The 17,513-nt window shown below is 45.5% G+C and overlaps 1 protein-coding gene across 2 annotated transcripts in view; it reads right to left on the bottom strand.

The window, feature by feature from the left end:
- The window catches only part of rspo2 (R-spondin 2), a 54,467-nt gene that overhangs the window by 35,450 nt on the left and 1,504 nt on the right, over positions 1-17,513 (bottom strand). The gene's annotated exons all lie outside the window — the stretch shown is intronic.

Raw genomic sequence — 17,513 nt, 5'->3', positions numbered from 1 at the left:
AAAAAAAAAAGTATTTGGAAGAGCCTTGTGGGTAAAAAATCTTTACCTCAGCGCGCTTCATTGGCATGAAAACTGAAAAGTGTTTGCCATGCTTTTAAGTGGCACTAAAAGAAGAGAAAATCAAAGGGAAATGGGTTAAGTGTTAGTTCTGAAGTCTCTATAGATCATTGCAGCTTAACCTAATTTGGCACTGGTAATGTTTCGTGTGCTGGGGGATGTGTTCTGAGTTATGGATGTGGTTTCTGTTTTTGCGCGTCGTGTCTTTCTCCTGCTTCTCAAAGAGAAGACACATTTAAGCCCGGTCCATCCAAATGATAACTGTGTTTTGACACATGCTCGACTGCCTTCTACGGCTTCTTCTTTCCCCACAAAATCATGTAATGCCTCGGCTCGTCTAGCGTTTCTTCTGTCAATCACGTCAAACTCGAAGCGGCCCAGCCGCACAGAAAGTGATCATTGTGAAAATACATGTTTGTGTTGTGTTTTTTTTTTAAAAACAGAAGAGGAACGTGCACGCCATTGTGCCACTCCCTGCGCACGACAAGCCCGATGCCGTTTACGGTTTCAACCACAGAATACATCCTACGTGTAGCAAAACAAATCCGCAGTCCCCACTTCTGACATCTAACTGAAGATCGCTCTAAGCCTCAAGTATTGTATTTACAAAAGCCAAGGTCCAAATGAACATTACTGGAGAAGCCTCTGCACGAACTTTATAACACAAAGACTTAATAAGTGCATCCTTGTGTCATGTCTACAAGTCAGAGGGATGCTACAAAGCGGAACCACATGAAGGAAATACAGACATCAACATTATAGTGTGACAGTTAGACTGAGGATGATCATGTGTAACATACAAAATGCATTTAAAATCAGGAGGGGGGATCACGGTATTAATTTGCATTCATAAGTTGAACTAATGTGTATGTTTTAAAAGACGATTTAAACATTTTGGAAGGTAAGCTAATTCGCTTTCTTGCCGAGAGTTAGCTGAGAATATATACCACTCTTAAAGACTTAAAGAGTTTTAGTCCCGCCCACACTGGAGGTGAAAACAATGAATTGCTCTCCATTGACTTGTATTTTGTCACGTTGCTCTGCTATAATGGGCATCCCAGCATCTGGGATGCACTATGACAGGTTAAAGAGCCCACAACTAAGTGATGCATCAGCAGGAAGAACGGGAAAACTGTTGCATCCCGACACTCAGTATGCTTAACGTTATGTGCAGTTAGCATTTGAACCAAATGTCCGTTTTAGAACTAAAGTTCTGTAAGTAAAGCTAAAACATTTTGACTTGTGTTATGGTGGAATGACACTGGAATGAAAATGAAACGCCTTAGCTAACTCAGTAGTTTGCTACCACATATCTAACATTAGCTTGCTAACTTGTTCCCTCATCATTTTAGCAGCCCGTTAGCAAGAAAAATCTAGAAACACTTTGCAACAACAAGCCCGGCTTTGTACAAAAAGTTTTTACTTTAAACAAATGATATCAAATGAGTTAGCTTTAGAGACGCTAGGCAGATGTTGTTGTCTTAAACAGAACCAAGCTACCTCTTTTCCCGTTTCTAGTTTTTATGCCAAGCTAAGCTAACCGGCTGCTAGTTTCCATCAAACTCTCGGCAAAGAAGCGAAGTGTACCCCACCAATTTGTTTTATGTTCGATCATCATCAAATTTGAAACTGAAACGTCTGACATATAAAATAATAAAAAAAATGAAATCACAATTTAGACCATTGCACCATTACACGGTGAAATGGTTGTGCAGATATTCATTGATAAACATCTACCATGTTCATCTGAAGTTTTGGTCCTTCATTCATGCGAAACAGTCAACATGAAGAATGACGGCATGTTTGGGGCGTAGCACTTTCATTCTACAGCTGTATCGGCTTGATGGGAGGTTTGCTCTGAAACAGCTCAAGAGCAATTAGGGCCGCGGTGAGATCCAGCAGAAACCCAAACTCTGTCTCAGGTACGTTTTTATGAGTCCAAAGCAAGCGTGACAGACCTCACTCGAGGCTGCCAAAAAACCACCGCGTATACAGGGGGTTCCACCCACGGCCGGCTCACTTCCTGCCTTCCACTCACCTACCGTTACCCATGAAATCATTCACATTGACCCATTCCAACGTTCTGCAACCCGAAACCCTAACAAGGCAAATTGCACATCATTTTTGTGTTTCTTTTAGAGCCCCGAACTTAACATTGAGAACAAGAAGACATTCTTACGTTGGGTTTCACAGATGTGGGCTCTTGTAAGCCGTCTTTGCTAAAAACGGAAACTTTGGAACCATTTTTAGCCCTTTAAATTTAACAATTTTATTATTACGTTAAATAATAACAAGAAGAAAATGCATTATAGTGTGAGAAATATATTAAAATACAAACATACTTTATGCAGCCATCGTGTCAGAAGTGGGAAACCCAAACTGGGCCGTTTAACACGAGTTTAGTACTATTTCCTTATGTTTAATGTTTTATGGACAAAATGGGATTAAATAATGTCAAAACATGTTGCTTTCAGAAGTAGGATTTTTTTTTTTGTGGTCTGCCATTGATGATGTTGCCTCTTTCTCATCTCTCAGCCGCTCACTTCAATCCCACGCTGGTTTTGAACAGCTCCAGTGAGCAAAGATGATATTTCTTTAACCTGCTACCACTACTTTCATAAAGATTATTGATTTCTTTCCTGTAAAAACCCAAAGAGAGCACACCTACAGTTATTAGACATAAACTGAAATGTATCACCATGAGTAGTTGATGATATTGGGCACAGAGTATTAACAGAGGCTTGTGAGACAGATGTTCTGATTGGACCGTAGTTTATCTTCTTCACGTATCATTTCAACACAACCCGAAAGGGAAAATGAAAGCACAGGATACAAACTGGATAAAAAAAACTGTGTCTTGAAGTTGATCTGGAAATGCAGCAGACTTCAGGGAATATCATAACACAGCAGTGAATTCCAAACTCAGCAAAGGAGGGACAAGAGTTTATATTAAAACCCAACTGTTTCTATTCTCACAGTTCTCCTCCATTTCTCTCAGGGCCCCTGGTATGTAAATCTAATAATACAGCCCCCTGAATGCAACTAACCAGCAGCCACACTGCCCATTGTTTGGAAAAGGCACTTACAGTACAGTCTATATGAGAAAGTTCATCAAGTAACACGACAAAACTGTTTATCCGCTACATCTACACTAACTATAAATGTCATATGGTGGAGAGGCAGCGCTTGCAAACCTCAAGTTTTGGAGTCGCATAGCTGCAGCAGGTCAAGAAGATTTGTGCTCTCATGTGGAAAGCATCACATCCACCAACAGAATTATACGCTTTCCTCGTGGCACTGAGACAATTATTGTTTATTGTCCACCTCCCTTGTTCCCTCCTAAATGGCGGTGTAAGCTTACTGCTGCTCCACTTTAGAGGCAAAAAGAGAAAGCTTGGGAGAAAAGGGCAGACGCGGGACAGAGCGGCACTGCAGCCACCGGCCGAGGGGCGGCGGACGGAAACGGTGAGAGGCGAACAGGCGCTTTCTGGATCTCCGCTCAAACCAACTAACCATGGACTCACACTGTGTGGCGGTAAAAGGCAGGAGAGCCGACGGTGTCGGCCCCTCGCACTCAGAGTTCACCAGGCGTTGTATCGTCTCAACATTGTTCTAGCTCGTTAAAAAGCTGGTACATGGAAAAATGACATCAAACCGCCCGCTTTCTCAGGCCCGTGACTTTATTTGTCATGGAACTGGAAGTTGCACTTAGCTCAAAATTCTTTGAGAAAACACAGAAGGGTTAAGGGGGGGGGGGGGGGGGGGGGGGGGGGGGGGTACATTGGGCCCGCACACTGAAGGCACATTTCTGTTCCAATTTAGCAGAAAATATGTTGGACTTGCCTCCGACTCCTTTCCAGCTGGAAATAGTCAGGTTTTTAGGATCCACGTTTTTTTTTTTTTCCCCCAGTTTACTTTAACAGATCGTACTGTAAGCACATGTTCATAATTTAGGACAGTCTTGCTGCTTATAATGATTTTGCAGCAGGAGATTGAGCAAGCACATTTGCTGTCAGACATATTAGCTCGGCCAGAGTGTTCCTGTGACACAGATCCACCGGGCGAGGCGGGCAGCGCAGAGATTTGAACCCTCACTTGAAAGGGTGGCGGTTTATATAGCGAATGGGTAAAACAGGCAGCTGCGGTTCAAACAGGCAACTGGAAAATGGGGGCCAATTTAAAGCTGCAAGTTTTACTGCACAATAAAACAGAAGCTCAAGGTAATTTACTTTGGTGTGATTCAACAGGTTGAGACACATGCAGGTGAGAAAACTGCGTTCGACTGAGTTGGGTGACCACATCGCCGTCGCACAAAGCGCCCGTTGTTACTTTGACATTTTGGGAAATTTTCTTTCATGCTCCGTTAGAATTCAATGACAAGATCGAGACCATTTTCCGAGAGCAGAAACTTCCTGGAGTCCCCGCGGGTAAAACAGCGAGCTGTCATTTCTTTAAACGTAGGTTTTTGTACGCTAGCCGTAGCCCGTTTCCAGTCTTTATGCTATGATAAGCTAACGCGCGGGCTCCAGCTACATATTTAAGTTCCCAAAATGTCTTACAATCTTTGAAATGTGACTGCTGTCACTTACTAAAATGCTAAACTATTATAACAGTATCCAAAGTCAGAGAGTCAAGAGAAGTGACACAATATTGTTTGTTAGACAGCGAACAACCCAAAGCTTGCTAACATTAGCTACCATTAGCCACCATAAGCTATACTGTTCATGCCGGACCAAGTAAGGCTGTGACAGCAGAACCCTTAAATGTATTGAAATGAGCAATGGTGCGTTTTACTGCTTATAAACTCAACTGCTAATGTATAAGAGGAAAAAGTGTTATTTCTTCTCTCAAAGGGTACATGGTCTTCCTTTAAGTGGATGATTTTGCTGATGTAGGGTCAAAGTTGCCACCAATTCGGTCTTAGTTTAGCCATCTCCGCCATCTTATTCGAACAAGTTGATGAATCTTTATTAGCTATCCAGAAAATGTAACCTGTGCAGTGTGTATTGATACTCTCTGAGCTATAATTTCTGAACCTGCAGCCAGTCCGATTGAGACACTGACAGTGTTTCTGAGTCAATCTGGAAACGCTCTCTGCACCTTTCCCCCATCTGTCCAGCTGAACTCATCCTGGCTCTCACCGCTGCACTCTCTCCAACTCTACATGAAGACCCTCGCTTAGTTCACTTCCTTATTAACTTCTTTATGATGGATTATGACTTAAATCCCATGTCCTGGGTCAAAACCCACATCTGGATCCCCTGATGTGAAAGAGACCTCATAATTCTTGTTTGAGGAAAATTAGAAATAAAAGGTGACCTCGCTGACCTAATCTCACGGTATGCGCTGCGCTCTTTCTGCCACATTGGATGCACACTTGACGCTCGCGCCTTTGACCATAGCAGACATGTGACCGCCGTGGAAAAGCTCCATGGTCACACAGGAGGGAAAAACATGAGAGAATAACATTGATGTGGCGGTCAAGTAACGGCGTCGCCTCTTCACTGTGAGTCGCGGTCCCATAAAATGTTTTACGGTTCAGTCCGGCCTCGAAAACAACGGAATATCTGTTCGCAGTCGAGGCACCGTAGCTTCAACGACGCGCTGTAACAATGCAAACCTCCAATCGGCTTAAACGTTTCTTCCAGTGAAGGAAAAATCCATCGTAAAAGACACTTTTTAAAAATAACCACTGGGGATGCTGCATTTATAGGTTTATTTTTGGCTTGATATATTAACGGGACAGCTGTGAAGTGGTTACAACAACAAAAATCAGATTGCAACACTTCATCACAGCATAATGCCTGAAGCGTCACGCGTGTCGTGGGATCGTCCCTGGACCTCTACGCACGCTGAAAGGCTAAAACCAAAAGCGTGTCTCTCTTATCACCGTTTTTATGTGCTTCCTTTTTAAAAAGAATAAACCTGGCACTTCCTGCTGAGCGGCACAGGTCATCGCTCGGCATCTGCCTTTGATTCTCTTGACGGCGATGCTCGCTTCATACGCCACGGTAGGTCAGCGCAGGTGCAAAAAATGACTTTACCACACTTGGGAATGGAAGCGCTGTGGGAGTTCACGGATGACTCACGGGGATGGACTTTATCTCTCGCTCTCTCTCTCTCTCTCTCTCTCTCTCTCTCTCTCTCTGGGCAGGCGCTGGAAGACGAGCATGTGGTTTGCGTTTCTTGCCAGCTCTCCCTCTCTTTTGCCCGTCTTTATTCATTCTTTCAAAGAAAACGGACGATGTTCTTGCGAAACGCCCCAGTACATTTTTCGACTCATCTCCGCCGTTTCTCAGCAACTCGCACCATGCCTGAGTGTTGTTCCACGAATGCAACACGATCTGAGATCTGCTTTTTAGCATTTAAATACAGCTGCAGATGGAAATTGGTGAATTCCAAGCCCCATAGCAACTATAGATAAACTACGCACTTAGACTTATTTTGTCAATATGAAACACGTGATAACTGTGTCTAAAGAAGTAAGATGACGAAATGATGGCATCTGTATGATTTCTAAAGATTGGACTTGATATATCAGGGCCTCTTTGTCAGTTTTATTTGCCAAAAACACATTGGCCTTTAGCTGCAAAAATCATAAGGAGTATCACAAATACTAATCTTTAGTCATCAGAGGCCAGGGATGATGCATGCCACATTTGGAAGTTATTATCTCAACTGTCTGGGAAGTAGTTTGCAAAATACAGCAGGTTTTAGAACTACTTACAACTGATGGGTTTGCATTGACCAGGCATCAAAATGAAAAGACCTCAGTAAATATTATAGCAGGAAAGCCAAGACATTATTAATAGTAGGACTTGCAAACAAGGTACGGAGGCAGTGTTAATGATGATCTGGGAAATTTAGCGGAAACATTTGACTTAATTGTGAAATTACTGAATATGTCAAAGCCTTTCATCCCCAAGAAATCCTGTGCCTCACTTTAGAGGACAGAGAAAAGACAACACAGGTGGATGTAAAGAATGTGATTAGTCTTGGTTATACCTCATAGGAATCTGCTCAGTTCCAAGGAACTGCCTATTTTTTTTTTTTTCCCCCAAAGTCTTTGACAGAAACCAAATGAAATACAAACTAAGCCCAAGCGGCGCAAAGTAAGAAATGAGCCCCAAAAGAAAGGGGAAAGTTTGGACCTTTGGAGTATTTCAATATTTACACTCACTCAAATCCACTCAAGCTGTGGGAGAAATGTGTTTCCCCCCCCCCAACAGTGAGAAGAAAAAGAGAAAGAGGTGGGTGTAGGAAAAAGGTGGAGTGGCTCTGATTAGCCCACATGTTGGTAATTTATCACACATAAACCTCACACCTAATTTTCACACCTGTAGCTCAACGTGCTGGAAGTCTAGTAATTCACTCGCTCACTCACACACACACACACACAGACGCCCACACCTCCCACACACACACACACACACACACACACACACACATGCTGCTGAGTGGGACCCCGGTCGTGGGTTCCCCCTCGGTGCTGGAGGAGAACGAGGATCAGTGGAAGTTAGCGGGCATGCTTGGCATATTTGCACCCCATGTAGCATTGCTATGTCCCTCCCACCCAAAACCCCAGTTCCCTCCCCCTTCCCCATTTGTCATCACCTTGACTAAACTCATCCCGACTTCCAGCTCACACATCTGAGAAACAGAAGAGCTGGACGTGGATTTTTTTTCATACTTGCCAGAAGGCGCAACATACTGTAGCTGCAAAGCCAGATGGCCGATAGATAGTCATGTTTTGTTGAGGTGTCACACTAAAAAAACAGATTGTAAACTTAAAGACTATCAAATGTTGGTGTAAAAAAAACCAAAAAAAACAACAACAACAAGGTTTTATCACTTCCTGTCACTGATTGACAGTGCTGGAAAAAGAAACCAAATCATTCATTTAAGGGTAATTAGAAAAAGCTGGAGGGATCATTAAGAGGTGAAACACTGATGCTGCGGGGTGGGATCATAAAGACCAGCAGGAGGTGACTTCCTATTTGCACAAGCGGCCCGGATTCTACAGCTGTTCACCTCGTGCGCCTAGACACTATCGTGGAGTATAAGTTTGATCTAGACGCGCCGGAGAGGCAAAGGCTTAACGCCAATGTAGTTACCGGCAGCGTTTCGTCGACCACGGCCGAAAACAACCCCTATTGCTGTGTTGTGCATGTTGTGGAAGTCTCAGATACATTGAGGAACTTGAAGGCGGTTCATAACGCTCGGTGAATTCCATCGAGGTGTATTCACTGTAACTTTCAAGCCACGCGTCGGCCGGTTTACTACCATAGCACGAGCTGGAAATAACCTCTTGGTGTGAAAAGTCTTTTTGAAGAGTGCTCTCATTACTTGACGCTTTCTTCCAACTCACCCCGGACCCCTTGGGAGTCCCTGCGGCTCTTCCTCATATTCACTGATCTGTTGAGCTTTTCACATTTGCTGTTTGAGGATTCTTTCATTGAGGACAAAAAAGATAAAAAATAATAATCCTTTGACACACAAGAAGTGCTGAGCTCTACATGTGTTGTTTGTTGGCAATAAATAGAAGAACCAGGTGGTTAGCGCGAGCAAAATAGCGAGGTTCCATCAACAGAATGGGAAGAAGACGTCACATACTGTTTGACAGACAGCACAATCTATACAGGAAGTGAAATGCTCGCGAGTAGATTACATACAAAGTCAATGCGAACAATTTTTGCGTGATGCTGTGATGCCGTGAAAGCCTATCAGCGTTAAGGTTCTCCTCCTGTCATCACCGATGTCCTGCCGTTGTTGAATCAGAAACTACCGAGGAAAATAATATTGAAGGCGTACGTAGCTCTACGACACCTGATATCAGCAGAGACCGGACCAAAATGTGCATACCTGTATGTGTAGAAACCATAGCATGTTTCGGCATCGCCTTTTTGTCCGTTTATTGCAATTAAATCACGGCAAAATTGTTCATACAGCTGTAGTAAACCAGCCGACGTGTGTCTTGAAATCCACGGAACTTCAGATGTTATGAACTGAGACAACACGGCGTTTAGTTTCCCGGGATGTCTGGGACTTCCACAACAAGTGCTAAGCAGAAATAGCGGTTATTTGTTCCGTGGTTAATGGCGGGAATAAATGCCTTGGTTGATAACGGGTTTCCGGCACGTCCAACACAAAATAAACGCAAATGATCCCGCGAGTAACACAACGGTGTGAACGCAGCATTAGCATTAAAGATGAGATGACACTATATAAAAAAAAGAGGGGGGGAAAAAAACTAAACTTGCTACCAAAAACTAACTGCCTCCATCTCCCTTCATGCCGATCTCAAGCGGGACGTCTGCTGCAAAGTTCTACCTCGTTAACCCTTTAACAAGACACGAGCTCACACTCCTCCTCGCCCGCCGAGCACAAAAGGGGAGATGTGAGGTGAGCTCCAGGGTCAAAAGTGGAGCGCACCACAGGGGACAGAAATGGTCTCACTTTCACACATGGTGCCTGCTACAAGAAAACAACAAAAACCCTAAACATCAAAGCCTTATTCCCCCCCCCACAAAAAAAAGACTGGGCTAGATCCAATATCTACTTTAGATCTCTCACTGGAGAAGAAGACAACATTGCTTGTGTTCTCGCCTAACTGAAGCCTGTTTCTTACTAAAGGCCACGTTATTGCTCGATCAGTGTGGTGGTTAGAGGGTTAAATATTAGACGTATGCTGATATCCATGCAGTCGGCAGCCAATATGTTGCTCCAGTTGTCTTTAATTGTGACCGTGTCTTGATAAATAACTGAGTACAGGCACACAGAGACTTTAGAGAGAGGTTCATCTGAGGTGTTTTTACATGCCTACGATATATAGTTTGTTGCATCCAGACGAGAGCAGCCACCTTCTGCTCCAGCAGGTGTCTGGATAACATCTGGCCCCCGTGTTCTCACACCACCACAAAACTGCACCCGAAAAAAGGGGCGCTGGCACCGCCCGGCATTCTTAACAGAAACCGGATTGCGTTGGCTCTAAAAGGCCGCGCTCAGCCCTCAGGAGGGCACCGCTTCTTTTCTTATGGTGCCCTTTGAGGGAGACTTTTGAATAAATGCTTTCATAAAGTATGAGTGGCCTCCAACGGGGCCAAAACGGAGCACATAAAGCGAAATGAAAACGACGACTGTGGCGCAAAAAGATAATTTCCTCTCGGTAAAAGTACAGCCTGTGCTGCTGGGTGTGGAAATATCGTCTGTTGCCACAAACGAAAACAACAAAAAAAAAAAAAGGGAGCTTTTGGTATTCAGGTGAGCTAGACTCTAACGGAGGTGTTAGATTGTTGCGATAAAAAGGATTTATTTTTTTTTGGATGAAGAAACAGACCTGCACCCATAATCTCTGGGTGGCATGAGGTCACTAAGTGTATCATTACATGCGAGTGACGTGATGGAGCCGTACCTGTCTTGTGCTTACACGCCACAGTGTTTACTGCAGAGAAAAAGAAGGTTGTCACGTACGCCTCTTCTCTAAACAGTCAGGGAATGTGAGCTCATTTTAAGAATATACTGCTCCGGACGCTCATATGCATATGCATATGCCCCCCCCACCCCACCCCGCGTGCTCTCCGATGATGATAACCAGCCCCGCGTTGTCCATTACACTTCACTGCTGCCCATTCATTACTGCACCAAGGCAGTACCATCTCTGAAGCCATTAGCTGGTAAACATGTAAACTACATGTGACCCCTGTCTACAGATACCTATTAGTTATGACTCCTGCCGGTGACAGCTGTTTACACAGCGAAGGCCGCTGCTCCTGAGACCTGGCCCCAGTCCAAATAAAATAATATCCAGTTAAGGAGAAGTCAGCCAAGATGTAATACAAGTGCATAACTAGAGGAGAGGGGGGGGGGGAGTGAAGGAATCTGGAAAATGTTAATGGACTTTCTTATTCTTTCAAAGCTTTACACATTTTGTTCTAGCATTGGTCTCTACCGCAGCCTTGTTGCATTGTCTGGACCCTAAAACAAGATTAGTGAGAAGCCCTGGTGGAGAGAGAAAAGTCCAAAACAGCACACCACAATTGACGTCCTCTTTTTGACAGAGCGCAACATAAAAATGTGCTTAAAAATCACAACAAATAGACTGCAGCGCTCTCTCCTTACACTACGTGCGGCCGGAGCCGAGCACAAAAAAACATACGTGGGCTTAAGTCAACACAGAGAACAACAAGACAAACAACGACCGCGACCGCACGACAACTGGCTCAGACGTGCACTGCGCTACAGCGGACAGGGCCGGGGACCGTTCTGTTGGATATCGGGCCAAACGTGGTGGAGAAACCTCTCGTTTCAACCCAAACGCATTCAGCGACGGGAGACCTGAAAGCATCGTCCAATGTGCGGGATTGCCATGATGGCCTCCTTCATCCATCAAACCCTTCACCCTGAGTGGAAGCCTCCGCATTTATTGAATTTCCACCCAAAAAAAAACCACGTTGTAGAACGCTACTTTTTCCAGCACCAATATACAAACAACGCTAGTGATTAGCAGGTGAACATAGTTCAACATTAAGAGCTAAAGTGCCACATATTTCCTTTGTGAGTTTGTGGAGACCAGACCGGCTTTTACTGTAAAATATTGGGACTTAGATTAGCCTCTCGGCCAGAAACACAAATCACACACGAACGCTAACGTTGCTCTGTATCTGCTGAATTTGTAAAAAAGAAATAAAGGAAACCGCTTGCTAGCAAGTTAGCCATATCAACTTCATTCGACGATAATATGTCGGTGTTGCGTTTAGCTCGTTTCTGCTGCCCCCAAGTGGCCAACAAATCAGCTGTACATCATAAAGCGCCGTTAACGTGGGGGCTAAGTGCTTGATATCTGGAACGCTAGCAAGCTAGCCAGAAGCTGTGCAAAGACAGACAAAGGCGCTCAGCTCCTAAAGACGAGCGGCAGTTATTGCGGTGTGAGCTTGAACAACTCCGGCGGAACAAGCAATGCACTTTGCTGACTTGAGGCAACAAAAAAAAAAAAGACGCACCGTAGCTTCGATTACATGATTGATCTACAGTCTTATTGCTTCGCTCTGATAACAGACACGTGTATGTCACAGCTCCACCGCTCTGTGCATCCTCTCCTCCATCCTGCTCGTTCTAACCCGACCACATAAATCTTGAGGGTATGACCCTTAAAGACCCGACCCCCCCCACCCACCCACCCCCTCCACCCCCTCAATCTCAGCCTTACTCTCTCTCCACAGAGGGAGTCGGAGAGACAATGAGCTCAACAGCGAGGCCCAGTAATGACTCCCAGCCTCGTTCCTGATTAAAAACACACCGGGTGCTTCTGCACTCCGCAGGCAGCCATGAGGCCTTCCTCTCCTCACACCACAGGTCCTGAGAGCTGGGAGATAGAGCTGGGAGATGTGTTGAGCCAGCCTCAACACATCTCCACGCCCCAAGAAAACAAAACAAACTATAAAAAATAAAAAATCAAAAATCCAGTGTAAGCCTTACTCACTGTAGCAGTCAAAGCTCTTGTCCCAACTAGTCCAAGCCTATTTCCACGGGCAAGTCTTCATTTAGTCTAAGGGTGCCCAATTACCATCATTAACCACAACATCAGCCAAAAGCAACACAAAACCAAAAACAAAAGCTGGCTCCGATACATCAGGGGCAGGGCTAAACTATCCGGTCACATATTTGCATGTCTTCGAAAGTGTGTTGGGGTTATCTTTCACATTACTTCATCATCACATTGGCAGAAAATTGTAATAACAACCCAGGGCCCTTATGCTATCAAGATTCAAGTACAGAAGCATATCAATTTTGCTGTGTCTCCACAGACGGACGCGTCAGAAAGTTAGCGTGCAACAGCATGGGTGGGGGGGGGGTGGCTGCACCTTTACCTTTACCTCTCCGCGTCCATACTTGGACCGCCAGATTACAGGCGAGCCCCGCAGAGAGACTGTGTTTATTGCATCTGACCAGCTCACTTCCTCTTCATACCAAATGCATTGCATGCTGAGCTTTATTTTGATGTGGCGTGTAAGCATAATTAGAGGTCCCATAAAAGCAGGGAGAGGGGGGGGGGGGGGGTCGTGTCCATCTGTCGAGTGTTATGGGGTGGGCACAGGGGGGTATGGCGATCGGAGCCCCATGCCTCGCTGTTGTTAGAGCGAGCGGCAGCCGTTCGAACAGGCATCGACGCGAACGGCCTTTAGCGCAAAAGCTAGAGTCGGTGTGTGTGTGTGTTTTGTTTTCTGCACACGTCCCTTGAGCATTCTCTCAAGGGGCCTCCTTGAGTTTCACATTTCCAGGCCTTGCAGATCGATGCAAAATAGGTACTAGTCGGCACGCACGCACACACACACACACACACACACACACACTGACATGGCAAACAAGAGCAGACACAGAGCGTGGCCTTTTCCTGAACCATTAAGACACTAAGCATCCCTACAAGGGCTCATGGTCCCGTACATCTGACAAGCTCTTCTATAGAACTTAGGGCAGGTGAGAAATCAAATGGATGGCCTATATCAAATAAGCTCAGGAACCAAGTTGCATGCAAAAGAGTAGTTTAAAGGAAGCACACTATTTACCTTCTCGCCGAGAGTTAAACGATAAGATCAACACTCGCCTCTGTAGGGTTAATATAAAGCTACCGCTAGCAGTCGGTTAGCTTAGCTAAGCATAAAGACTGGAAAAGGGGGAAACAGCTAGCCTAGCTTCATGCTAACACCTCTATAGAACGATTTTGACCACAGTGTTAAACTAACAGGATAGAACAGTTCATTAGTGAGCTTCAGAGGTGCAAGTAGGTTGATTTCATTAACTTTGGACAAGGCTAGCTGTTTCCCCCTTGCTTTCCGTCTTCATGCTAAGCTAAGCTATCCAGCTGCATATTTGCGCCACAGATGGAGAGTAGTTAGCGATCTCCTCATCTCTCACTCGACAAAAAGTGAATATTTGTGTTTTTCCAAAAGTTAGATTTAGCTCCTTTATTTTGTAAACAGCAAAGGGGAAATTGTTTTATCGACTCCCGTGATCAAATTCAGTGTGGGGTAAAAACACAATGGATGCCTATTGTGCCCACGTCATTACCTCTAAACAGCTCTTCACTGAATTCGTTCAGAGGTGTGTATTAGTAATGTGAGAGCTAAGTAGTCTGGAAGTGTGTTTGAGTGTAAGCCTGAGGGGCTCCATCTCCGGCTCTGGGCAGCTCTCCTACCTGTGAAGCCCTTTGCATGAGTAATTTTTTTTTTTTTTTTCAAGAAATGCTCCTTTTGTGTTGTTGTTTTATGTGTGGCACTTAGAAATGATTCCCACATTCGATTTTTTTTTTTTTTTTTACGGCCCAATAAACTTGAGAGAATCGGACCAAATTGGCCGGTCATATTTAGCAGCTTTATAAGGAAACGTTTTAAGGTGTAATGGCCTCGGGGGGGGGGGGGAGGGAGTGAGGGTGAGGGAGCATGGGTGAGGGTTACAAAATCGCCATCGTTGCTCTGGAGGGACACTGACGTTTCTGTCTGGTGCTCGGCAGTTTCCGATCACCGTGAGGAAATGTGGAGCGTATTATAAGATTCTCTTTAATAAGTTCATTTTTATTTCACATTTCCGAAAGAAAAAAAATGTAAGTTTTAACAGTGTGGTTAAAAATGTAGCCTGAAATAAGACCATCTGTTTGGCGTTTAGCTTCGCCGGCATATGGGATCCTCTGATGACACACGACTGAGGGCAGCAGAAGACAAGAGTCTCTCGTGTGGACGAATCGAATCTGCTCCTCCGCTGGGACGTGACGGATGTGCAAAACATGCTTTCTAATCCACGTGGAACACTGAAACACGGAGCAACACCTAAAGAGTGATGATGGATGAGTCCCGTGTCCAACCTCCATGCCTTGTCCAATTCACAAGCCTGCTAGAGCAAAAACGTGGGATTAAGGATCTTTTAGCCAGTTAAATTCGTTTCTAGATTATTTCCAGGAAACAGGTAAAACCAGAGAACATATTTATCTTTTGTTCTGAGGGGGAAAACAAAGAAAAAGGGAAACAGATAAAGAATCTCTCTCTCTCTCTCTCTCTGCAGTAGAAAGTTCATGCCACTGCATGTTTTTTAGTTTTTTCTTCCTCTGCTGGGGGTTTTTTTTGTTTTTTTTCGGCAGTGTAGCATGGCATGAGGCGCACTGAGGGAGCCTTTCACCGGCTTCATCTGATACCGCTGTGACTCGGAGCGGGAGCCGCGCTACAGGCCAGGATCGACATGCATGGGTTAGTAGGTCAAACAAGGAGCTAGTCTTTCGACAGAGTTCGGAGGCCGGGTCAGACTAATGTGATTTATCAATACGGCGCATAAGCGAATCATTGTCCTTAATGGCCATGATAATCCCCGAGACAGAGCGTGGACGGGATTGGTCGAGGGGTTTCGCTGGTGGGGGGAGGGGGGGGGGTGCTGGTTTGTTCTGGACTTGATGTCTTGATTGGAGCATCAGGAACATGCACCTGCAGGGTGTCCGCGTATCTCCCTGTGCTTTTTTTCTCACGCACACACACACTCTCACACACACACACACACACACACACACAGATTTACACTCACGGAGGCTTGGCTGATGGGGCCTGGGAGAGCAAAGACAGAGCTCTGTTCCTTGACGCCGGAGCTCAGGCTCAGGTCAAGACTCGGCTCGCCGTAATCCCTCTCAGGTGATGCTGTTCACATTCAGCCGTTCTCCAGCTGATCTGCTTAAATATGCCTTCCTCATCCCCTAAAAAGCCCCCCTCCCCCCTCCTCCCCCCAATACCTCTCTCCTCAACCAGCGCCACCTCCTCCCCCGCTGTCTCACACCAGCGTTTCCTTTAAGCGATGTGGCGAAATAAACAAACTCCTTCTGTCTAATGAAGGAATGAAAAAAAGAAAAAAAAACAGTGATCCCATCACCTGGATTAAGAGTGCCATCATGTGAGAGAGCCATAGCTGACGTATCACCCGCGTGACTTTTTCCGAAGGCAAGGGTGGCAAGGCCGGTTTGCCCCCCCCCCCCCCGTCAGACACCTAATCAGCGCATTACAAGTGCCGCGTTCCAACCTTAACACTTACACCACTAACCTGGGCCTCTAGTGCGAGCGTTTTCGGCGCGCCGAGGCCGGATTTCCAGGGCTCAGAAAGAGAGGCCACCGAGTTCCAACGACTCGCCTGCGTCCAACGATGCTCTAATTCCTTCGAACTCACGCAGCCCAAACGATGCATTTGACATCAGAATTTCCAAATCATCCGATCCTTCTTGCTTTAACACCAACAAAACCACGCAGTCACTTCACAAGTGTTAAAGAGTGTCAAGTTTCCACACTCTTTTTATTTTTTTTATGGGATTCTTTGATGAAAGACGGGTATATTCAGCATCAAATCCCAACAGTTCTCTGTGTGTTTTGGCGCCAAAAGAGCCACCACACACACACACACACACACACACACACACACACACACACACACACTCTCCCTCGCTGCAGACTGCCATCAGCGGTACAAAGTGTCACGCGTCTCTGGCCTCGCCTCCCTCCACCCTGCTCGGCCGCATCACTTCCATCTAAATCGCGTCCGTCCTTCAGAACATCTGGGAACGCCGTCAAAGCAACAGATGACACAGTTGAATATGATCCGAAACAATGGCGGGAGTTCACATTTTTGGGGGGGGATTTCTGGGCGGATGTGGAAGGGTTAACGGTATCACATTTTTCACAGCTATTACCGATTCATTACCCGTTTAAACGTCTTAGGGCCCCACTGTGTGCGTCTCTGTTCCTCCGGGCATGCATTGGTAGTCGAGCCTTGATTTTATGTAGTCAGCAGGTGGCATCATTAGCCAGAGAATAAAAATGAAAAGTAATACCCTTGTGTCTAGCTATGATATCATAGAAGGGCTCATTGGCAGCGTTTCCTCCGCTTCTAGTGGGCAGGACGGGGGGTAAGGAGGTGTAAATTTAATACGTTTTGTCATCTGTTTTACAGAGTAGAAAAAGAAAAATGTATATGCGCAGTTACCACAGCCAAATAGGAGGTTGGGCCATGCCACGCAGCGAGTGAGCGAGACAAGATCGGCCCAGGAACCACACAAAGATCCCAATCTTGCCTCTGCTCACACTTTTCTCCGGGCCCTGAGTCGTACGCGATGACTGTTTTTTCTCCTCGACGTCTCCTAATCACGACGCCATCTCCGTCCCTCGCACCTCGCTCGCAATATATCAAGTGCGTCAACGGCGGAAAAAAACTCTCACGTGCACGTAAAAAAATGAAGACGTTTGTTCATTAAATTATGCAGGGTGTGCAAGGGAAGCGGACTGTGGCCAAATTGAGTATTTTTTTTCTTAAAGGTGCCCGGGTCTCAGCACTCCTGAGCGGTTGCGGATGGCTCCCTGTGCGTGCCAGACGGGGGCTGTGTATAAAGCTGTCACAGGAACCTGGGGGGGGCTAGAAAAATATTCGAGCATTTCTGGGCC

The sequence above is a fragment of the Cebidichthys violaceus genome, unplaced genomic scaffold, assembly GCF_023349555.1.
Source record: "Cebidichthys violaceus isolate CVI_PGR_0920_01 unplaced genomic scaffold, fCebVio1.0.p SCAF_49, whole genome shotgun sequence".
NCBI classification, from domain to species: domain Eukaryota; kingdom Metazoa; phylum Chordata; class Actinopteri; order Perciformes; family Stichaeidae; genus Cebidichthys; species Cebidichthys violaceus.
The sequence above is the reverse complement of the archived record's forward strand: the minus strand, read 5'-3'. Positions and strand labels throughout refer to the sequence as shown.